Genomic DNA, 25,258 nt, shown 5'->3' on the forward strand with positions numbered 1-25,258 from the left:
ATTTCAAGCCAAAATATTTATACAATTATGCTCGTTTTTCGCTTTCTTTTCGAGAAAAAAAAATTATATTAAATATTTCATGGCGTGTTTTGGTAAAGCTGCTGAATTAATTTCCAATATGCTCAGTTAAGAAGGGAGCAGTGTATTATGATAATAAATGATTGAAAGAATTTTAGTTCTGTTTTTTAACTGTGGGGAAATTTGATCTATATAAATGTAACTTTTCGTTCTCATAAGAAATTTTAAAATGTTACATTTCTGTGTTAAACATACACACGCACGCACACATACATACATACACACAGTAGGATTCTGCAATGCAGGATTAGCACGTCATGTCACGTCACACATTTAACGGAGCGGGAAATAAATGAAAGAAGAATTGTGGGTAGTGTTGGTGGAATGACGAGGAAAAAATGTGAAAACTCACGAGATAAGCCTTCATAACCTTGTCAGTCAGTGTTGCATGAACTGAGTGACCAAGACGTCTAGCAACGCAGCAACGTTCGCATTCAAAATAGAGAAGAAACTAACGATGAATTTTGTCTCATGCCCTTTAATTTAGATACATGTGCTAGAAATCTGCGAAGGAAGACGTAAATCATGTTTATTCATTTGCATCTTCATTGAAATATTTTATATTGCTTTAAATCATTTCTTAGAAAATTTTATAGATCCTCTTTAGATAATTCTGTGGCCGGGAGGAAAAAGGTCTTAAGTAAAAATTTTATACTTTTCAGGAAAGCAGTAGAAAGATTGAAATTATTGTCAATTATAGAGTTTTTTCCTGGATATTATTTGTTTATATTTCTTCTAAAATAGGTACTGTTGCTCATTTAACAATTTTCTTGATTATTTCCAAAAATAGCCGCACTTAAGCCCTTTTAAGACTAGAACTGAAACTGAGTAGAAGGGACTATTTAAATATAAGACCTTTTCATGTCAAAATAAATGAGAAAAGTAAATTATTAGGAATGCAAAATGGGTCTGAAACAATTATAGGACTGTTTACCCTGGTGCTTAAAGTTTTAAAAGGAAAGGGCATCAGTATGTGATAAAATGGCTAAAATACAAGTTAGACCTTTTTAATAGGGAAGCATGGAAAGTAAACATGTGATGTTTGTAAGGAATAAAGTATTAAATATTCTTAAGTCCTTTATTCTGTGTGTATTCGATTCAAAAAATTACTTAGGATATTTGGCAACGCTCTATAAATCCAGTCAGGAGTCTTATTTGACTTTAGCCGTTTTACCAGATTGTAGAGAATTGTTTTCGCTTTCAGAATATATAAAAATCTCATTTTCACAAAAAATTGACTTAAGACCTTTTTCCTCCCGGCCACAGACTGAAGACTGAAAAAAACAGGCTATTTAACTAAGTGGTTCTTGTGATGTGAACAAATGTACTTTTCATTCTGCAGAGGAATTTTACAAAGTTACATTTATTAGGCCCAAATTTCTGCACATTTAAAGGTCAAAACTAACACTCTTTCAATCATTTATTATCATAATACAGTGCTCTCTTAAATTGACTGAGCACATTGGGAATTAAATCAATGGCTTTCCCGAAATACGCTATGAAATATTTAATATAAAACAATTTTTATTTTGAAAAAAACGGGGCAAAAAACGAACAAAATTGTGTTTAACTTTTTTCTTTGAAATACCTCAAAGAATAACCTCCTGAAACTCATGACATTATTTCCGGTTCACCCAGTATACAGGGTGATTCACGAAGATTTACCGTCCCTTACGGAGCTTATTTCCGAAGACATTTTCAGCAAAAACTGTCATATAAACATGGGTCCTATTCTCAATATTTACAGAGTCACGTTTCGTTATTGGAACGCATTGCTGTGAACGCGTGATCTTGGTCAGCGTGTAGTCAGCAGCCAGCGCGAGGGCTACGGAAATCAAAGATAGCCGTATGCAGTTACGTAGCGCCACGAGTGCCGTTCACAAGCGTGCGGCCAAGTGTACTCAAGCGGACGGCGACATTTTAAAAATGTGTTGTAAACTCTCCAAGACTGTAAATTAGGATGCAAAATTGAACTGCAAATAATTAAGTGGTGGAAGTGGTGTGATTTGTAATAATTGTTGTGATAAGTGCGTAAGAATAAAGTAATTTTCTAGTTAAAAATAGAAAAAGATGTCTTATGAAGCAACTAAGGAGTTCACAGTAAATTTTTAGCTTCATAATACTTGCCAATTAAGGAAATGATACTTCTGAATGGTTCATTCTCTATTTGTAAATTATTCTTTTACCTTCAAACTAAAGAAAGATGTATTTTACAAACAACTTTAAATTTAAATGATTGATTAAATGGCAAACTTACTAGTGTTAAATTATATAACCATGTGCAGCTTACAGCTGTTTCGGTGGATCCTTCACACCATCATCAGAGCCTACTAGATCCCCGGCGTCATCTCAACTTCGCTGCCTGTTGTAGGGGTGCGTTTGCGTCTTGAAGAGTGTTGAAAAGTGCAGTCAAATAGTATGTGTATTCTGAAATTGATCTGTGTGTTGAGGATTTGATCAGGGTGTGTTTTGGTGTGTCTGTATATTTCAGATTGTTCTAGTGTGTTGAGTTTTTGGGTTGTATGTGTAGGATTTCCATGTCTGTATTTATGTTATTGTATGTATGGTTAGCATTGGTTATGTGATCGGCATATGTAGATGAATTGTGTCCTCTGGTTATTGCTTTAATGTGTTCTTTGTAGCGTGTTTGGAATGATCTGCCTGTCTGTCCAATGTAGAACTTGTAGCAACTATTACAGACACACCAAAACAAACCCTAATCAAATCCTCAACACACAGATCAATTTCAGAACACACACACTATTCGACTACACTTTCAACACGCAAACGCACCCCTACAACAGGCAGCGAAGTCGAGATGACGCCGGGGATCTAGTAGACTCTGATGATCCACCGAAACAGCTGTTAAGCCGCACGTGGTTATATAATTTAACACTAGTAAGTTTGCCATTTAATCAATCATTTATATTTAAGTGTTAAATGTAATGTATACAAGATTCAAGGTGAACTTCAAATTAGTGTAACTCTGAAAATATTGAAATATTTTTGCTCCAAATGTCTTCAGAAATAAGCTCCGTAAAGGACGGTAAATCGTCATGAATCACTCTGTATAATTACACACATATATGGCCTTTAATTTTGAATTTATTCCTCCTGCTTATTTATTTTTTTATTTTATTAGGTTATTTTACGACGCTTTATCAACAGCTTAGGTTATTTAGCGTCTGAATGAAATTAAGGTGATAATGCCGGTGAAATGAGTCCGGGGTTCAACACCGAAAGTTACCCAGCATTTGCTCATATTGGGTTGAGGGAAAACCCTGGGAAAAACCTCAAACAGGTAACTTTCCCCGACCGGGAATCGAACCCGGGCCACCTGGTTTCGCGGCTAGACGCGCTAACCGTTACTCCACAGGTGTGGATCTGCTTATTTATGCCAAGAACAAAAATCAGGAACAAAATCCTCTGAACTGATTTTTAGTTAAGTTGTCATGTTACGTTACTTGTTTAAAATGAAGAGTCATTGAGTTCTTACTCAAGTATTATAGGCTATTATTATATCAATTGACACGCAGTTATTCAATGTAAAAGAATCCATCCAATATTTTGAAAAAAAATCAATATACACACATATGGGATAGACAAACCATACAAAAGGTACATATAGGAGATCGTACGTGTGTGAATATGGAATTCGTTTCTATTTTGAGATACTTCTTGCTGATAATATTACGAACTCTTCTTGTAGGTTCAGGAGTGGATTTTTTATATCAATTTCTCGTAACAAGATACAGCATTTCTAAGATTGAATCTTTCATCCTCTTTAGGTCAGAAGGATCGAATGTTCTAGTTTGGAGGTTTATATCTCCCTATTGGAGATGGCCAGTGGACCGAATGTAAAGGTTCCGAAGTGCATGTTTCCCCCTCGTATGGTATTGAAGGTCGACCCTGCCATAAAAAGGGTCGTATAATACTTTCTCAATATGGGCTAGAGCTAGACAGAAGGCTCTCCATTCGGGAGATGTGCGTTCAAATCCATAGTCCTCGGTCCAATTGGAGTTTGAAAGATGGTATTGGATGAAGTTTACGCGGGTTACTCCTGCTGTGTAACACCATTCTATCATTTTTCCATTAATCATCATCATCGTGGTTCAATGCAGATACAAGTTCAAGTAATATACTGCAGGAAATGTCTAATGTCTGTATTATTGAAGATGAGAGTCAATGGATACTAACAGCTTCTTTTTCTTTACGAAAATACAAATATTTTTCACTAATTTATAGAAGTATTACGAAATTATAAAAGCGTCTTAGATAGAACCTATTAATAATGTTATTATTAGACATACTAGTGGGCGGCCGGGTAGCTCAGTTGGTAGAGCAGCTGGCTACGGACTGAAAGGTCCGGGGTTCGATCCCAGGTGGTGACAGGATTTTTTCTCGTTGCCAAACTTTCAGAACGGCCCCAAGGTTCACTCAGCCTTCTATAAAATTGAGTACCGGGTCCTTCCCGGGGGTAAAAGGCGGTCAGAGCGTGGTGCCGACCACACCACCTCATTCTAGTGCCGAGGTCATGGAAAGCATGGGGCTCTACCTCCATGCCCCCCAAGTGTCTTCATGGCATGTTACGGGGATACCTTTACCTTTACCTTTTAGACATACTAGTGGCTTGTGCAGCAAATGCTGCAAACTAAGTTCATTAGACGTTCAAATAAACATATTTCAAATTTATACAATGAAGGATACACAGAAATTTTGGAAGTTATTTGCTTCCATATTAATGAAACATACTCCCTCTGAATGTTTTTTTATGCCAAATACTTTTTCTTGAACCTATACATCTTCGGTTTTTGAGTTTCAACGCGAAAACGCAAGTAACAATGTCAGGACGATCAGTGGGTTTTTCATGTGGGAGTAAAGCAATAGCTAATTCAGGTCATTGTGAATTGTAGGTGAAAGTTAAAAAAAGTCAGGTTCGTTATGCTTTCGAACAATAGACAAAGCATCTTGGTATAGTGCTACATGTTTCGTGAACTACCCTGAAATTTCTAGAGGGTAAAATAGCCTAATTTTATCCTGTTAAGAGATCTTGCTGAAATGATCGGGAGACTACAAAATCTTGTAGGCCTCTTATTTTATCAGTAAGTAATACCTTTTGGTCTTTCCATAGAAATTGTAATTTTTGCGCCCTCTCGAGCCAATACTGAAGAGAATCACGCACAGAAATATCTCCACTACACCGTCATTAAATATATGAAAAATTCCCAATCCCACTTGATTAATAACTATAATAGTATTATCTTAGGTAAGTTTCATAGTTTTCAGTAACATATACTATGTATACTATATAGCCGCCATTCAGTAAATTATAGAAGTGAAGATTTAATTTAAGATATTCTCTACATCTACTTATATACCCCAAAAGTTTCACATATCATCAATAGGCCTATAGCATTAATATGTATAATTAATGAAAAATAGTCACATCAATGAACTTGTAGGAGTTTCATTATCAAAACAAAATTAATGGTTCACTGAACTTGTAAATATTTATATGGTTAAGTACTCTTTGTCCCTTATGGCAGCTCACGAATAGTGGAAGATTTCTAAATTTCTATTTCATTTCTAATGGTAATAATGTCATCAAATCACCTCAAGTTTTGTAGTTTTTAATATCCAATACACAGTTGTATTCAGAAAATTACACATCACAGAATCAGACCTGTAAATAATTTTAATAACTCTTGAAGGTTTTAATAACCAATTAAATTTGAGCTCTAAATATGTCAGCAATCCTGGAGATCATGGCCTTCGTGTAATATTGTTTACTGTAGTGTGTGTTTTGTTTTATTCTGAAAAGTTCGTAACTGACGACAGATGGATTTTGGAAAATAGGAAAATGATGTAGGAGAATTGACATGTCATTGAAAATTACTATTTTTCTGAAAAACTTTGGGTTCCAAGCTTCAAAATGAGGGGTAATTTATTAAAATCCATTCAGCCGTTTCCCCGTAATTTCCATTACCAGTTCGAATTATATATATAGAGATTCATTATTGTTATTACTATTGTTTCATGCACATGTGGAAAAAGATTATTCAAGCTTAATTCGGTTTGATCCAGACTGAACTGTCACTTAAAAGCCGAGAAAAAAGGAAATTAAATTTTTAATTGTTTTCACATGCTAAAATGTTTGAATTTTGAGTACAATTTCACAGTCACAATTCTTTACCATCAGTCTCGTAGCGTTGGAGAATGTCAAAGTTGAAGCCATGCGCTGATTATTGTGAACTTCTATTAGCAATATTTTTACCTAACATTCACTAATTTTATAGTTCTGTATTCTGTCTTAGGTATGCACTTGAAATTTTTTAGATATATGTTGTCAATTTCGAAATTATTTAAGTAACGATTATCTGTCATTTTCATGTTCAACTTTTTACAAGCTCGCTATTAGATATATTCTCAATAAACGATAAAATAAATTAATATCGCAATAACTGGGTACAATATGTTGAAAGAATGGACGCGACAAGAATACCGAAAGCAGCATATCTATACTAATAATAAATCTGTAGCCGAAATTTTTCTGGTAATTTTCGATTTTCCAAAAATAATTGGTCCTAACATATATAATTAACCACCCAGAAACCGAGAATCGCTTTTTCGAAATTTTTGTTTGTATGTCTGTCTGTCTGTCTGTCTGTCTGTCTGTACGTCTGTCTGTCTGGATGTTTGTCACCTTTTCACGCGATAATGGCTGAACCGATTTATATGAAAATTGGAATATAAATTAAGTTCGTTGTAACTTAGATTTTAGGCTATATGACATTCAAAATACTTTATTTGAAAGGGGGGGTTATAAGGGGGCCTGAATTAAATAAATCAAAATATCTCGCTTATTACTGATTTTTGTAAAAAATGTTACATAACAAAGGTTTCTTTAAAAATGATTTCCGATAAGTTTTTTCCTTTGCAAAACTTTGATAGGACTCATATTTAATGAGATAAATGAGTTTTAAAATTAAAATAACGCCATCTAAGGCGGTGCAATGAAATAAGAACAAATGGCTTCCTCCAAAGGGGCCTTGGACAACAACAATCGAAAGATATTAAACACAGCCTAAAGAGAATGTTTCTGTGTTTGTATGAAGTAATATCGGATGTTAAATTAACCGATTTGTATAATTAATTATTATTTCACCATTGGAAAGTGTAGTTTCTCCAGATGGACATAATGCTATAATGTTATTACAGTAACGTCTGAGTGAATTGAGAACAGGTAAGATTAAAATAGCTTCTTATGCACAGAAAACTTAATAGGTTATTTTGTACATTCATTAAACTATGGTTGCATGTAATAACAAATAAGAAACATGTTAAAGGAATTGTCATTGCACCAAATGAGTGGTCTCTGGACCAAAATGATCGCATTTTAATTATTTAAATACAATTTAAATTAAGTAACATATTAAACGATTTATCCTTCTATCAAACACGGATGTTCCCTGGATCAAACGTCCTATTTTAATTATGTAAGTACTTTATAGGCCTACTTATTTCTAACAGGTGCAGAGGAGCGCACGGGTACGGCAAGTTATGAATATAGACCACGAGAGACATCGGAAGACCCCAAAAGAGATGGAAGCACTTGCTATGAGACCGAAGCAGGCTGTGGCCTAAACCATGAAGAAGAAGAAAAAGAAGAAGAAATTGGCAATACTTCATTTCTCACACTATTTTATTAAACTTTGTCGGACTATAAAGAAAACAACTATCGCAATGTCCATATTTTATATGTTGTACAATATTATAATATTGTGAAATTTTAATTTTCCTACCAAATTTTTTCTATTATTCTATTAAAATTATAGCATACTAGTGGCTTGCAAACTAAGTTCATTAGACGTTCAAATAAACATTTTTCAGACTTATTTTCAATGAAGAATACCAGACATTCTGAAAGTTATTTGCTTCCATAACAATGAAAAATACTCTCTCTCGAGCCAATACTGAAGAGAACCAAACATATAAATATCTACACGACATCTTCATTAAATATATGAAAAAGGCCCAACCCACTTGATTAATAACTATAAAAATATTTGATTTTTAATGATATTATTATCTTGCGCAAGTTTTATAGCTTTCAGTAACATATACTATATATACTGTATAGCTGCCACTCAGTAAAATATAGAAATAAAAAACTAATTTAAGTTATTCTCTACATCTACTTATATAACCCCAAAACGTTTCACTTTCATATCATCAATATAGCATTAATATGTATAATTAATGAAAAATAGTCACATCATGGCATTTTGAGAAATAATATTTCATTTCTAATGGTAATAATGTCATCAAACCACCTCAAGTTTTGTAGTTTTTAATATCCAATACACAGCTGTACCCAGAAAATTACACACCACAGAATCGAACCTGTAAATTATTTTTAGTAAGTTGAGTTTTTAATAACCAATTTAATTTGAGCTCTAAATATGTCAGCATTCTTGCAGATCATGGCCTTCGTGTAATATTGTTTACTGTAGTGTGTGTTTTGTTTTATTCTGAAATGCAATTAGCTAGTTCTCAAAACTGACGACAGGTGGATTTTGGAAAATAGGAAAATTATGTTGAAAAATTGACATTTCACTGAAAACAACTATTTTTCTGAAAAACTTGAGTTCAAAGCTTCGAAATGAGGGGTCATTTATTAAAATCCGTTCAGCCGTTTTCCCGTAATTTCCATTACCAGTTCAAATTATAGCCTATATATAGATAGGTTATTAACCTGCTGTATCCTATAGCAGACCCTCACAAGGTTTGCGCTCTCCGAGCCGGCTCACAGCTCATGAGCGGAATGGAGATATCAGCTGTGCTCTGTATAAGGGTGGACTGGAAGAAGGGGTGATCTCGTACAAAATGTACACAAAAGGAAGTACAATACTAGTAAGAGTGTTTATGAAATGAATTCCCGTTCAGTGTTTGCAGAACTATCTTGCACTATTATTAATTAATAAAGAAATATTTATTTTACAGAAATAATAGAAATTCTATAGCTACTTAAATGTACAATATAATTTTGTTATATTTTTATTTATCAGTACATCAAAACGAGGTTTTATGCTGTTGGCAGCTGAAAGGAACAGTAGCCTACTGATCGTAATGAAACATCAGTTACAGATGTTCGATGTCTGCCTTTATTAAAGTTGATTGTAGAAAACAGTTGCTCACAAATATAAATGTTGAGACAAACATAGCAATCATTTTCGCAGCCAGCCTGTGTAGTCGTGGATATTATTGCTAATGTTTAGTCTTGTAAAACTCAACCAGGCTAGTAGTATTATTCAAACGATCTTTAGCCCTTAGGTCACATTGAAGATCAATAAGTTCGAGCTGTAAATCGTTAAATGTTACGTTCCGTCTTTTAGATTCCTCCATACTGTACTGTAGCAGTAGGTAAGCAACGTGAAACAGTTACTGGGAATAGGCCTACACACTGCACTCCACTAGATAACTGAGTGGTCGTTTCCCTCTCCTCTACCTATAGCAAGTCTATGTCATTCTGACGTATCTTCCTCTCCGTTTCGGCGAGCGGTAAACACAGCTCTCCCGCTCCCAAGGAGCGCGCGCGCTCTTTGAGCGCTGTTTGTGCAGGTATGGCCTATAGAATACTTTGTCAATTTAATGGTTAATAGCGCCTTAGACGTAAAAAGCCTTCTTTTTCACTATTTCATTTTGCCCATCTCCGTTTACTGTAAACAATATTACGATGATACTATGTACGTCACGAAAGAGGGCAATTTATTTTAGAACACGACATTTTAAAATGGTTAGTAAGAAGTAATGAACACTTTTCTACATATAGTGCTATAAATTATAAGAATATTTGGCTTTTATTTATCGTTCGTGTGGCCGGCTTCTTTTTCTGTGGGCCAATTAATAAATCCTACGGACGCAGCACGCAGCTCGGGCTACTTGCCAAGGGATGCAGCCCTCAGATGAATTGTGGCTGTGCTTGAAACTTGGCGAGCAGGCTCGCCTCTCACGCCCCAACCCGTCTGTGAATGCTCTCACACGAAGCTGATGATAATTTTCAGCCACTTTTCCTCGGTGCTCTGGACTTCACAGTTCACTTCCCAGCACAGTCCTCCCGGCATAAACACAAGAAATTCCCTTAGTGGAAACCAAGGCGAAAAACTATTCCAACGGATAATTTCAACGCAGTATTTCAAGTCCCATTTTTCCCATTCAGGAATAGTGTACTGCCCAGTGGAATTACTACCTTGTTTCTGGTTCCGTGTGGAAATACAGCTTCATTTGAGTGCATCGCAAAGTGCAGTGCAGTGTCATTATGGGCACATTACTTCCCTTCACTTCAAAGTACAATTATCGACAATACTGATTGACTATGTAGGAAAGCCTTTCATAATTGGGGTGGAATAGTCAATTTTATCATCCATCACAGCTCTATATTTATTCTGCATTAAATAAACCAGTGAGCATGGAACCGTGCTTGTACATTGCTGAACAAAAAGTGCATATTGGTCAGAACTCGGCCTAATGAACGACGGAACTAATGGGATGCCAAAACGATGCAGCCAACGGCAGTTTTTATTATTTTATGTTTATAATCAAAATAAACCATCTCTATAATGATTATATATTAAACCCTGATCACAACCATTATAGTCATCGCTACCAACAGCGTTAAGTGTAGTGAGGCCAGATAGAACTTTTACAGCGAAGTGCATCATCATCGGTTAAAAACGCAGTAATCATAGATTACGAAACAACGGTTAAACAGTAATCGTGATTAAAATGTAATTTCTGTGCACAATGCATAATCACCAGTGAAGTCTATGGTGGTGCACTGTTTCTACAAAATGACTAAAGGAAAGCATCCATACCGCTGCAAAGATAATAATAATAATAAAAATAATAATAATAATAATAATAATAATAATAATAATAATAATAATAATGCCGTAAATCCCCAGTGGGGCAAGGCCTCCTGCTTGGGTAGGGACGGCTCAAGTCTTGACAATCAGAAGAGCAGACCTGATGGTCTATTTACATTCCTACTTCTTTGTCCACAATTTCACTAGCACTGGTTGTTGCTGCCGCTCAAAGTTGGTTGACTGCGTCCTTCCACCGTGTTCTTTGGCGTCCTATTCTGGTCCACAGTCCTCCTAGCTGCAACTTGAACTCGTCCCCCCATCTGGTTCTCGGTCGTCCAGCCAATTCTTGGATCCCACAGTGTCGCCTAGAGTTGGGCAACACGATTCTTTTCAGAAGTCGATTCCAACGATTCAATCATACATTACGAATCGATTCTAACGATTCGTTCACGATTCTTCTCAGTCTGCGATTCCAACTATTCTTTTGAATCGTCAACGAGTTCACGATTCTTCCTACTCTGCGATTCCAACGATTCGTCAACGAACGACTTACAGGACACTTTCCTTTGCAAACCACGCGTAGAACAAAAAGTTCTACATCTCTCGCATAGATGGTATGAGAGGCAAGACATTGGATTGTCTCTTTCTCATTGGCTGGAACCATTCAGCATGACCTCCATTAGTCTACAAAATTACCCAAAATAATGTTTCTAAATTATAATTTATCAACTGAACCTTATTACGAAGTACATTTTTTGCATTATATCTTTATTTAACTATGCAAATTTCAGGTTTGTGTTCATTATTTTCCATACTTAACAAATGCAGTATTTTGATTTCACTCTCGCTCGGGAGCATTCGACACGGTTCGGAAATGTCCGTTGACAGGTTACATCAAACAACGAATAGAATCGTGGGTTACGATACCATGTCAATTCGTTACTATTATTTTGAACGACGATTCGTTACGATTCTTTTGAACGACGATTCGTTGATACCACGAATCGATTCTTACGATTCTTTATTATTAGCCGTTCGAATGAACGATTCGTTCACGAATCGACCCAACTCTAGTGTCGCCGTGTGTGCCCATCTGGTAGGTTGCATTCGTACAACGTGTCTTCCCCAGCGCCATTTCGTCCTATTAGCGAGTGTGACCACGTCCTCTACGCCGCTTCGTCGCCGTACTTCTTCCTTTCTGATTCTGTCCTTCAGGCTCATTCCGAGTATTTTCCTTTCCATTCTTCTTTGGCATCTTTCTAATTCTAATGCCTGTTTCTTGGTGAGTGACCAGGATTGCGCCCCATACAGAAGTACAGGTTCAAAGATAATAGTCAACGTCTAAAAACGACTGCGCTCACTCCGTTCTAAATCGAAATGAGCGTGTCCTACATTTTCGCTTTGCATTTGTTTTCCTTTGGGCGCTGTTATATTTGCGAGTTGCGTTTCTTTGTTTTTCATTGCTGTTAGGTTAAAATCAGAGGTCTGCATCGGACGTTTTCGCTCGAGCGTCAAGTAGTTCATAGCATAATCCGATAGGTAGCGGACATGCATGATGGGTAAAGCGATACATCCTCGAACGGTATAAGCCGAGCGTTAGACATTCGTTCTTGTTACAGTGATGAACCGTGTAGTAACATCATAGATGTTTATCATTTCAAAACTTTGCAGTGTTTAACTAACCTCTCCATAGTACAACTACAAAACTTGCTTTAAAATGTAATATAAATGTTGTAGGTAAATGTCCCCCACCCCCCCCCCCCCCACTGGAGTGATTTTGTTTTTGCCACATCTGATGGATGTTATTGGATGTAAATGTAATTATTATAAACGGAGAACACAATCACGATAATGCAAGAACTGTATCAAGTTTTCTAGTAATAATAATAATAATAATAATAATAATAATAATCTCTAATAATTATTGTATCAATCTTTGCGTCTGTAACAGTTGTGCAGCATGATTATTCGTTTTATTATATTTTCTGTGACGTTATCTCTGTACTAATATTGTTATTAATCTACTGCTATATCAATAATATTTTGTAAAACGTTTCTACATTGTCGCAGTATATAGGCGGAACGCTATGTATGGACCTATCATATTATATATGTGGTAAATCAAATATTGAATAATTATTAATTAGCAATAATAACTGTATATCGAAGTTTTTCATACTATTTTATTTATAACTTCATGTTCCTGTTTTGGTACGTTCCATTGACTGTTCCATTAGACGTTTGTCATAAACACAGAAAATAAAGCCTTATTTTTACCGTGTGAGCAAAACATGTGTGTATCTTATCTGTCGCCTTCCATACAAGATTCATTTATTTATTTATTTAAATTTAAATATACAGAATAAAGAAAATACCTAATTACAAACAAGAGAAATAGAAATAAAATAATACAATCAATATAAAAAAGGAGATACATTAGTATTAACAAAATTTGAGACCGAATGAGCAGCGCTCGTGTTCGGTCGCAGTTCAGATATAATATTAATAGGCCTATAAGAGAATATAAAATAAAATAAGAAATAAAATTAAAATTACAGTTACAGAAAGTATATAATACATTATTAATATAAGATAACACATGTCGGTGAGATGACCTTGTACTGTGCTTCTATTTATTATGAGCGTATCACGACCGATCTTATCTCACTCGAGCGTGCGACATTCGACCGAGTTCAAGCGAGCGATTTAAGTCCAATGCAGCACTCTGGTTAAAATCGTACAAAATGGAAAATTGAATGGAAAAATGATTATAGCCCAATGTGAGGTTGAAGTATCGATAGACTTACTTACTAGATTTAAATATATTAGGCTATATAAAAAAGAAGGAATATCCAAAAAGAGAAAGGATGCAGAAGATTAGTAGGAATGCGTGTACGATCCAGGACCCCATTTACAACAGGGAATTGTTCATTATCCTAAGATCAATCCATAACCTCTCTTTGTTCAGCCAGTGACATAGAGAAAGAGGTATTCGAGTATTCCCTCTAAAAATACGGAAAATAACAGTAGCATAGAATCGTAATATAAGCAGCCGATCCATAAGAGAAATATGACTTTTTGTGTTGTTTCAAGTGATCCATTTGTACATTTTGATAAACGAAATAGCTCCTGAAATTTTCTGTCACCTAATTCGTCGTAAGAATTCTCTCTTTCCTCTAAAAAAGACTTCACGCTCACGCTCTATCCAAGTGATTCAAGTACTGTACAATAATAATCGTCTTCGAAATAATCACCTGTGGCTCTGGCCGCCATTTTGCTTTGCTTGCTCTACTAATCGCTGGATATCCCCTTTAACCACTCGAATATCGCCGGTTAGAAATTACTGTGGTTAACCTCCTATTTAAGTCGTAACCGAGATCGATTCACTGTAAAAATGCTTAACCAGGGGTTAGGTGACAATTTTAACCGGTGGTTACACTAACCGACGTTGATGAGGTCTTTCAGCCAATGACGACTCAGGTTACAACTGTTCAGCCAATAACAGGTCAGCTTTCTACCGTTATAAAACCGCAAGTATCGATTATTCTCGGATATGCTATCGAAAGAGAATTAGCGAAAAGTCACGGAGGCTGGAAATCCAATACTGTCGCAGAAGGTTATGTTCTGTTACTATAATAATTAGCGTTAATTGTAAATAATATTCAAATAAATTCAATTTTTCATCTCGTTTTTCAATGTCTAATTTAATTTGAATGTTATCTCTGTAGGTTCTTATGGCCTAGCAAGGTCAATGTGCATATCTGTTCCTCTAAAAAAATCAATACTTTCGCGTCTGCGCACATCTCACAACATACGGAACATTGCTGAAGGTCAGATACAATTAAAATTAATAATACCAAGTTAGAAATATGGTCGAGCATAAAAAGTCGTATGAAACTCGCCTATAATGGTAATTAAGAAGCTCGTATGAAAATTAAGAAACTCGCTTGCGCTCGTTTCATAAATATCCGTACTCACTTCTTAATTACCTTCATTATAGACTCGTTGCATAATGTACTATTATGCTCGACCATGCCGAAATGTAGTAATTATACACCTGGTAGCAGTCCTTTAATGCATGTCATTAAAGTACACCTACTCATTAAAGGTCAGGTCTTTCAGCCAATGACGACTCAGGTTACAACTGTTCAGCCAATAACAGGTCAGCTTTCTACCGTTATAAAACCGCAAGTATCGATTATTCTCGGATATGCAATCGAAAGAGAATTAGCGAAAAGTCACGGAGGCTGGAAATCCAATACTGTCGCAGAAGGTTATGTTCTGTTACTATAATAATTAGCGTTAATTGTAAATAATATTCAAATAAATTCAATTTGTCATCTAGTTTTTCAATGTCTAATTTAATTTCAATGTTATCTCTGTAGGTTCTTATGGCCTAGCAAGGTCAATGTGAACATCTGTTCCTCGGAAAAAATCAATACTTTCGCGTCTGCCAACATCTCACAACATACGGGACATTTCTCCAGGTCAGATACAAAGAAAATTAATAATATCAAGTTAGAAATATGGTCGAGCATAAAAAGTCGTATGAAATTCTCCTATAATGGTAATTAAGAAGCTGGTATGAAAATTATGAAACGAGCGCAAGAGAGTTTCATAAATATCCAAACTCGCTTCTTAATTACCTTCATTATAGGCTCGTTGCATAATGTACTATTATTAATTGCATGGTGTTATTCTTTGAGATATTCCAAACAAACAAGTTCAATGCAATGGTCTTCGTTTTTTGCTTCATTTTCGAGATAGAAAATGTTTTATATGAAACATTTCATAGCGTGTTTTTGGGAAAGCCTTTGACTAAATATCCATCTTGTTCAGTCAATTTAAGAGAGCAGTGTATTATGACAATAAATGATTGAAATAATTTCACTTTTGTCCGTTTACGGTCTTACTATTATCCGTGCATTGGAATTGGCGAATCAAGGTCACGTACAAAAGTACAAACCACGCACGAGTCACTGAACTGAAAACTGTAAACTGAAGTATTGGTAATTTCGGCTGCCCCAGCTGACTTTAGTTGAGAAGAATGGTCCAGGATTGGGGTAAGCATATGTGGAAAATGCAGTCCATTGCTTGACCTTGAGCGGGCAGTTCGAAATGTACACGTAACCATAAACATGTATAGTTTTTATACGAGACTTATGCAGAATTAGGACAGAAAACGTTACTAATAAACCATGCATAAGCGATGGATGTATAAACAGCCTGTAACTATACAATGGGAATTGCTTTGCATTAGTTATATACACGAAACTCCTTGTTTAAGCGTTGCATATAGAGAAAAAATGGCCGTTCCTCTAACAGGTGTTCGTATCTATTGTCATTTCATGATTATTGTTGCCATGTAACCACAGAAGAACAAACCAAAGAGCACAGAATAATTAGAATTGCTGTAGTTGTACCTTCAGACCAAAATATAACGTCGTAATCGGCCAGATCCAGTTGTACTATCGATACTTAGCGCGGCACACTAGCGCGCACTATCGGATGCAATAGAGAACCTCAGATATTATATTACCTTTCGTAACGAAGTAATGACGAAACTATGACGTAGCTGTGTAACAGTTGTACTGTTATACACGACGTATGTAGTGTTATTGGTAAGGAATTTATACACGACTTATAAACGAGCTATTCATTGTGTAGGTATAAACGTCTGTATAAGAGTTTCTACATTAATGTGTAAAAATATGACCCAAACAGCTGTAACTTTTCGTTCTGCAAAGTAATTTTGCAATGTTACATTTCTTAGGTTAAAATTTCTGTACATTAAAAAGGATAATACTAAAATTATTTCGATCATTTATTAACATAATACCACAGCCAAGTAGATGCAGTGATTATTGACTTTTCACGCGCATTCGATGTAGTCCCACACGATATATTGTTGGTTAACTACAATCAACGGGGATTGACTTCAGAGTGCTCCAGTGGATCAAGGAATTTTTAACTTGTCGCACTCAGAGAGTACGAGTAGGGGAGGAATTATCGAACCCAATTGAAATTACTTCCGGGGTCCCGCAGGGGAGTGTCTTGGGGTCTCTTCTATTCTTGGCTTTTGTAAATGATCTGCCAGTTAATATCTTGTCTAGGGTTCGCTTATTCGCGGATGATTGTATGGTATACAGGGAAATAAAAAGCCATGAAGATACTACTCTTCTCCAGAATGACCTCAATAGAATAAACGATTGGGCAATAGCCAACAAAATGAAAATAAATTCTCTAAAGAGCAAAGCCATCAGCTTTACAAGAAAAGAAATAAAATAGTCGCATCGTATACGTTAGGGGGTGAAACCATTCCGGAAGTTAACAAATGTAAATACCTCGAAATAACATTTAGCAGCGATCTCGGCTGGGGGGAACACGTTACGGACACAGCGGGAAAAGCATGGAGAGCGTTACACTTTGTGATGAGGGTACTAAGAAAAGGTTCTGATAAATCCAAAGAGATTGCATATAAATCACTAGTACGTCCAGTAATGGAATATGGTGCTGCATGTTGGGATCCTTACAGATTAGAACATATTAATACACTGGAAAAGATTCAAAAACGGGCTCTTAAGTGTTGTCGGAAAAATTCACCATTAAAATGGGACGCACTCACGGACAGGAGAACGCGAATTCGATTATGCGCAATGTTCAAAACATACAGAGGTGAGCCTGCCTGGAGAGAAATAAAAAATAGGTTGCAGCCGCCAAATTACTCTTCAAGGAACGACCACTCATATAAATTGAGGGAAAGAAGGCAGAGGACGGACACTGGAAAGTTTTCTTTTCTCAATCGTACTATCAGGGACTGGAATGCTTTACCTGCAGACTTACTAAAGGCTTTACCAATAACCAAAAATGTATTTAAAAATAGGCTTAAGAACCTTACTAATAGACGGTAAATATACACAGTATTGAAAGGGTGTAAATGATAGCCTATGTTGTTACTGAAGTGTTGTATCAGTGAAGAATTATGTTGTGTCAGTGAAGTGTGTTGTATCAGTGAAGAAGTATGTCGTGTCAGTGAAGTGTGTTGTGTCAGTGAAACGTGTTCCTGTCAGTGAAGCTTTATAGTTTATAGTGGCAGTGCAAAGTATTTGAACAGTGAAATGTTTTTGAAGTGTTAGTGAAATCAGGATAGAATCAGTGAAATGTGTCGTAGTTCCAGTGCAGTGAGTGAGTTGACAGCGAAATGAGTGTAATTTGAAAGGTACTTGTGCAGATATGAACATATCATACTCATGGGTTTTAGTTCGATCTTAGTTTTAAGATACAAATTAGATTTATTTCAAATGTTATTTTAAGTGATCGTTCCATTTAATTTAGTATATTCCCTGTTGTTGTTATTATTATTATTATTATTATTAATTATTGTTAGTATTAATTATTAGTATTATTATTAATTGTATTTTTAATTAATAAGTTTATTATTGTCATTATGGAGTGTAATTAGTTACCACTGCCACCGGATATATACCCACTGCAGTGTGAATACATACATACATACATACATACATACATACATACATACATACATACATACATACATACATACATACATACAGTCTAGTATATACAGTCACGAAGCTCAATACGTATTAAATATGCATCCATAGATAGTTGCTAACCACTAGGATCGCTGATATAGCTTCATTACAGACAATGCGAAATAGTACCGGCACGGTCTATTATTCCAAGCACCCTCACAACTCAAGCTTCGTGACTGTATATACTTGACTGTGATAATTCACTGCTCTCTTAAATTGATTGATCGTATTGGGAATTATGTCAGTGAGTTTCCTAAAACACGCTATAAAACGTTTGATATAAAACAATTTTATCTCGAAAAGGAAGCAAAAACGAGCAAAATTGTATGAAACCTCTTCGTTTGAAATATCTCAAAGAATAATCCCTTGAAATTAATGACATTACACGGTTCACCCTGTATTACTATAATGATAATTATCATTATTGTCAATAGGCCTACATTCTACTTTATTTATTTATTTATTTATTTAACCTGGTACAGATAAGGCCATCAGGCCTTCTCTTCCCCTCTACCAGGGGATTACAAGTACAATATTAAGAATACAATTACAATCATAATTACAATTAATATTAAATTTACAAATACAATAAAAATCAAAGTACTAAAAGATTAACTGATTAATGAAAGCTAGACAGTTTATTGTAAAAGTTAAGAAGAGAGAAGCATTTCTCTTATTGATTAAGTACAAATTAAACCTACTCTACGCAGTAAGAAAATGCTTAATAAGTTTGCTTTTGAACGCTAAGAAATTCCGACAGTCTCTGATGTCACTGGGTAGGGTATTCCACAAGCGCGAGAGCGAGATTGTGTATGATGATGAATACGATGATGTCTTATGTGTTGGTATGGCTAGTATGCGGCTATTTTGCGTGCGTGTGAAGAGATTATGATATGATGACAGGTAACTGAAACGGGAGGCAAGGTAGGTAGGTGTAGAGGTGTGAAGGACTTGGAAAAGGAGAACAAGAGAATGAAAACTTCTACGTTCGTTAAGCCGTAGCCAGTTTAGAGTTTGGAAGGATGGGGTAATGTGGTCAGCGCGACGGACATCGCAGACGAAGCGAACACAAGAATTATGAACAGGTTGTAATATTTGCGACTGGTTGACATTGAGGTCAGTCAGTAGAAAATCACAATAATCGAAGTGGGGCATTACTAGTGTTTCCACTAGTATTTTCTTGAGTGATAGCGGAAGGAATTTTCGAATGTTGTTTAAGGATTCTAATGAACTTAACTGTACATTCTAATGAAAAAAGAACTACAGATATCTTTTCGTTTCGCGCACCCCAGTTTGATAAGCACAGCCGTAGAGCTTCTGAAATACGCACAATGCAAGGGGGATGAAGTTTCTTGCCTTTGATCCAAGACAGGCTTGGTGCATTATAGTCCTCATAAAGACCTGACATTTCCTTGTCAAAGTCCCTCTCTCTAAGGACCCACTATAAGGCTCGGTGTTAGCCCGTCGGATTGGGGAGGGTGTCCCGTATCGATTTGTGTGGTGGTCGCCGCGATTTCCCTAGAGGAGAGCGAAGTTGGTGCCATGGTGGCTTCACCTCCCAGAAGCCTCAGCGTGGGATTGCTGTAAGCACCGGGAGAGGAAGAGAGAAGAGGGGAGGATATGCCAGTACGGCGACATCCGGCATTTAATACCTATCACCAAAAATCCCTGGAGATTGCACATCTGTTCTGCCTGCGAGACAAGTTTGTGGGAATAAGCTTGGGGATCAGCCTAGTCCATTATCAGCATGACGCGACACGCCACGCGGGGGTGTAAGGATCTCATCAACACTAATACCAGCTCTGCTTCACAAAGCAATAATAATAATAATAATAATAATAATAATAATAATAATAATAATAATAATAATAATAATAATAATAATAACTTACTGGCTTTTAAGGAACCCAGAGGTTCATTGCCGCCCTCACATAAGCCCGCCATTGGTCCCTATCCTGAGCAAGATTAATCCAGTCTCTATCATCATATCCCACCTCCCTCAAATCCATTTTAATATTATCTTCCCACCTACGTCACGGCCTCCCCAAAGGCCTTTTTCCCTCCGGTCTCCCAACGAACACTCTATATGCCTTTCTGGATTCGCCCATACATGCTACATGCCCTGCCCATCCCAAACGTCTGGATTTAATGTTTCTAATTATGTCAGATGAAGAATACAATGCGTGCAGTTCTGTGTTGTGTAACTTTCACCATTCTCATGTAACTTCATCCATCTTAGCCCCAAATATTTTCCTAAGCACCTTATTCTCGAACACCCTTAACCTATGTTCCTCCCTCAAAGTGAGAGTCCAAGTTTCACAACCATATAGAACAACCGGTAATATAACTGTTTTATAAATTCTAACTTTCAGATTTTTTGACAGCAGACTGGATGATAAAAGGTTTTCAACCGAATAATAAGAGGCATTTCCCATATTTATTCTGTGTTTAATTTCCTCCCGAGTATCATTTATATTTGTTACTATTGCTCCCAGGTATTTGAATTTTTTCACCTCTTCAAAGGATAAATCTCCAATTTTTACATTTCCATTTCGTACAATATTCTGATGACGAGACATAATCATACACTTTGTCTTTTCGGGATTTACTTCCAAACCTATTTCTTTACTTGCTTCAAGCAAAATTCCCGTATTTTCCCTATTCGTTTGTGGATTTTCTCCTAACATATTCACATCATCCGCATAGACAAGAAGCTGATATAACCCGTTCAATTCCAACCCTCTCTGTTATCCTGAACTTTCCTAATGACATACTCTAGAGCAAAGTTAAAAAGTAAAGGTGATAGTGCATCTCCTAGCTTTAGCCCACAGTGAATTGGAAACGCATCTGACAGAAACTGACCTATACGAACTCTGCTGTAAGTTTTACTGAGACACATTTTAATTAATCGAACTAGTTTCTTGGGAATACCAAATTCAATAAGAATATCATATAAAACTTGTCTCTTAACAGAGTCGTATGCCTTTTTGAAATCTATGAATAACTGATGCACTGTACCCTTATACTCCCATTTTTTCTCCATTATCTGCCGAATAAAAAATATCTGATGAATAGTTGATCTATTACGCCCAAAATTACACTGATGATCCCCAATAATTTCATCTACATATGGAATAATAACAATAATAATAATAATAATAATAATAATATACATAACGAAAGTAACAATATTGTTGGCTAGTTTCAATGAAATCTGGATGAAATTTTCATCGAAAAGAAAACTCATATGCATGACCACAGAAAACAAATTTCTAAGGAGAAACGGAGTGCTCAAAACTGCCAAACAAGACAGAACAATTTACAAAAAATACTTTCAAACACACACAGAAATACTAAAATCTCATGTAAATAAATCCGCAAGAAGAGCAGGATGGTTGAAGTGGTAAGATAAGTCCTGAGAATAGATGGAAGGATTATGTATGAAAGAGTATGCCATTAGAAAAGTCCAGGATAACAGAATGGGCTTGGAACTTAACGGGTTACATCAGCTGCTTGTCTATGCGGATGACGTGAATATGTTAGGAGAAATCCACAAACTGTTAGGGAAAACATGGGAATTTTACTTCAAGCAAGCAAAGAGATAGGTTTGAAAGTAAATCCCGAAAAGACAAAGTATATGATTATGTCTCGTGACGAGAATATTGTACGAAATAGAAATATAAAAATTGGAAACGTATCCTTTGAAGAGGTGGAAAAATTAAAATATATTCAGACAACAGTAACAAATATAGATGACACTCGAGAGGAAATTAAACGCAGAATAAATGTGGGAATGCCTGTTATTATTCGGTTGAGAAGGTTTTGTCATCCAGTCTGCTGTCAAAAATCTGAAAGTTAGAATTTATAAAACAGTTATATTACCGGTTGTTCTTTATGGTTGTGAAACTTGGATTCTCACTTTGAGAGATGAACAGAGGTTAAGGGTGTTTGAGAATAAGGAGCCTAGGAAAATATTTGGGGCTACGAGGGATGAAATTACAGGAGAATGGAGAATGTTACACAACACAGAACTGCACGCATTGTATTCTTCACCTGACATAATTAGGAACATTAAATCCAGAAGTTTGAGATGGACAAAGCATGTAGCACGTATTGGTGAATTCAGAAATTGATAGTGTTAGTTGGGAGACCGGAGAGAAAAAGACCTTTGGAGAGACCGAGACGTAGATGGGAGGATAATATTGAAATAGGTTTGAGCGAGGTGGGATATGATTGTAGAGAGTGGATTAATCTTGCTTAGGATAGAGATCGATGACGGGTTTATGTGATGGCGACAATGAACTTCCAGGTTCCTTAAAAGTCATAAGTAAAATAGCCAAATTATTTACGCCTTACGCCTACAAAACAATATTTTAAGGACACCCCTACAAAAGTGATGTTTCGCTCCTGTTCTTATACTTATGTGAAACCCTCTGATGTTTAGCATGGAATGACTCAGCTGCAACCTTCTTCATCTTCTACCAGTGAATGTAATAAATATTTGTGCATCGCAATGGTTGCTGCAAACATACCGTGGTATAAACTTGGAGTGCCAAAGTTTCAAGCATTTCTACGCAAATACTGCAACTTCAATATTCCGGATGAATCAACACTCAACAAAAATTATTTGAACTCCTGCTAACTGACACAATGGAAAGGATTAGAGCTTAACTTGGCGATTCCTACGTACGAACTGGTCGCCGTTGACAAGACAACCAAATATTGACGTTAGAACTGTTCAGGTAGATGTTAGTCATAAACTGAAATATTTTATTTCAAACGTTGTAAAGTACGTGAATCCTATTTTAACTTATCATAAAAATGTAATTATAAGCTATTTAAGCATATTATTCTTAACTGAAAAAAGGAACCAATAAGTATCTGTTAAAATTTTATGCAAAAAGCAAAGTTTTTATTAACTGAGATCATTAAAACAAATTCCGAAGTGCACACTTTTCACTCACGTTATAGGATTCATAGATGTAAGGAATTGCTCGTTTCTTAATAGGTTGTAAAATATTTCATTGTTATTTATAATAATTTTGTACATCTTGATTACACAACTTTTAACACTATATCACTTCTGAAAACGTATTATTTGTCTTTCTTGTGTTAAATTTTATATTACCTTATTAACATGTTCCGGTTGTTCTGTATGGTTGTGAAACTTGGACTCTCACTTTGAGAGAGGAATAAAGATAAAGGTTGTTTGAGAATAAGGTTCTTATGAAAATATTTGGGGCTAAGAGGGATGAAGTTACAGGAGAATGGAGAAAGTTACACAACACAGAGCTGCACGCATTGTATACTTCACCTGACATAATTAGGACCATAAACTCCAGACGTTTGAGATGGGCAGGACATGTAGCACGTACGGGCGAATCCAGAAATGCATATAGAGTGTTAGTTGGGAGGCCGGAGGGCAAAATACCTTTGGGGAGGCCGAGACGTAGATGGGAAGATAATATTAAAATGGATTTGAGGGAGGTAGGATATGATGGTAGAGACTGGATTATTCTTGCTCAGGATAGGGACCAATGGCGGGCTTATGTGAGGGCGGCGATGAACCTCCGGGTTCCTTGAAAGCCAGTAAGTAAATATTAACATGTTTCAGCCTGCTATTGGCCAACATCAGAACTGGTTGTTGTTGGTCTTGGCGCGTTTTGTTTTGTTTCCTGTGGGGGTGTGTTTGTGTAGTGTAATGTGGAGTCAAAGACTGTGTGTGTTCTGAAATTGAGTTGTGTGTTGAAAATTTCATTTGGATGTGTTTTCGTGTGTCTGTATATTTCGTATTGTTCTAATGTGTTGAGTTTCTGGCTTTTTGGTTGGATGTGCAGTATTTCCATGTCTGTGTTGATGTCTCTATAGGTGTGGTTATCATTTGTGATGTGTTCTGCATATGTGGAAGTGTTTTGTAATTTTGTTATGGCTGTGATGTGTTCTTTGTAACGTGTTTGAAATGATCTGCCTGTATGTCCTACATAGAAGTTGTTGCAGGTGTTACATTTGAGTTTGTATACGCCTGTGTGGTTGTATTTGTTTGTTTGTGTGTTGAGAACACACACACTCTTTGACTCACATTACACAACACAAACACACCCCCACAGAAAACAAAATAAAAGGCGCCAAGACCAGCAACATCCAGTTCTGAAGATGGCCAATAGCAGGCTGAAACATGTTAACGAGGTAATATAAAATTTAACACAATAAAGACAAATAATACGTTTTCCGAAATAATTTTGTATTTACATTTCAGAAAAATCCATATAGTGAACATTTATCTTTCCTATTCATGAATAGAAGCTAGTAGGTGCGTTAAGATAGATAGACTGGGGATATGTACAGTATTTAAATATCAAGACAGAGTATTTCATATATAAATATTTCCAACTCATAAATATTTGGCTGGATATATCTACTTACTGTTTTTAACTGCAGTAACTTCAATCCAAATTTTTCCACATTCGCATATTCGCTGTACACTCGTGCTTCACTTTACACTCCGTGTGAACGACTCACCTGAAACAATCCACACACAAAGTTAGCCACTTGCTGAATGCCAGGACTGAAAGAAAAAACAGTTACTATGATTTAATATTTGAAGAGAGTACATGATTTTACCTCAGAAGTGGGGAATTTGTTAAACATCAACAAATGACTGGAATGATTGGAATGACCTATCTACAGCGGTCTTTGAGGGCTGTCCTTCCTTAAAGAGATTCAAGAATAACTTAAAAAGTTGTGTATAAAGTGCAAATT

The 25,258-nt window shown here is 36.0% G+C and overlaps 1 protein-coding gene across 6 annotated transcripts in view; it reads right to left on the minus strand.

Moving 5' to 3' along the window:
• Nucleotides 1–25,258, minus strand: part of LOC138709488 (uncharacterized) — a 967,551-nt gene that overhangs the window by 570,726 nt on the left and 371,567 nt on the right. For 2 of the 6 annotated variants that reach the window (XM_069840295.1, XM_069840293.1), the window contains exon 4: nt 24,923–25,018. The exons of the other annotated variants lie outside the window; for them this stretch is intronic. The gene's annotated coding sequence lies outside the window, so the exon portion shown is untranslated. The remainder of the gene's footprint in view (nt 1–24,922; nt 25,019–25,258) is intronic. 6 annotated transcript variants of the gene reach the window in all.

Source organism: Periplaneta americana, chromosome 11, assembly GCF_040183065.1.
Source record: "Periplaneta americana isolate PAMFEO1 chromosome 11, P.americana_PAMFEO1_priV1, whole genome shotgun sequence".
Classification (NCBI taxonomy): Eukaryota; Metazoa; Arthropoda; class Insecta; order Blattodea; family Blattidae; genus Periplaneta; species Periplaneta americana.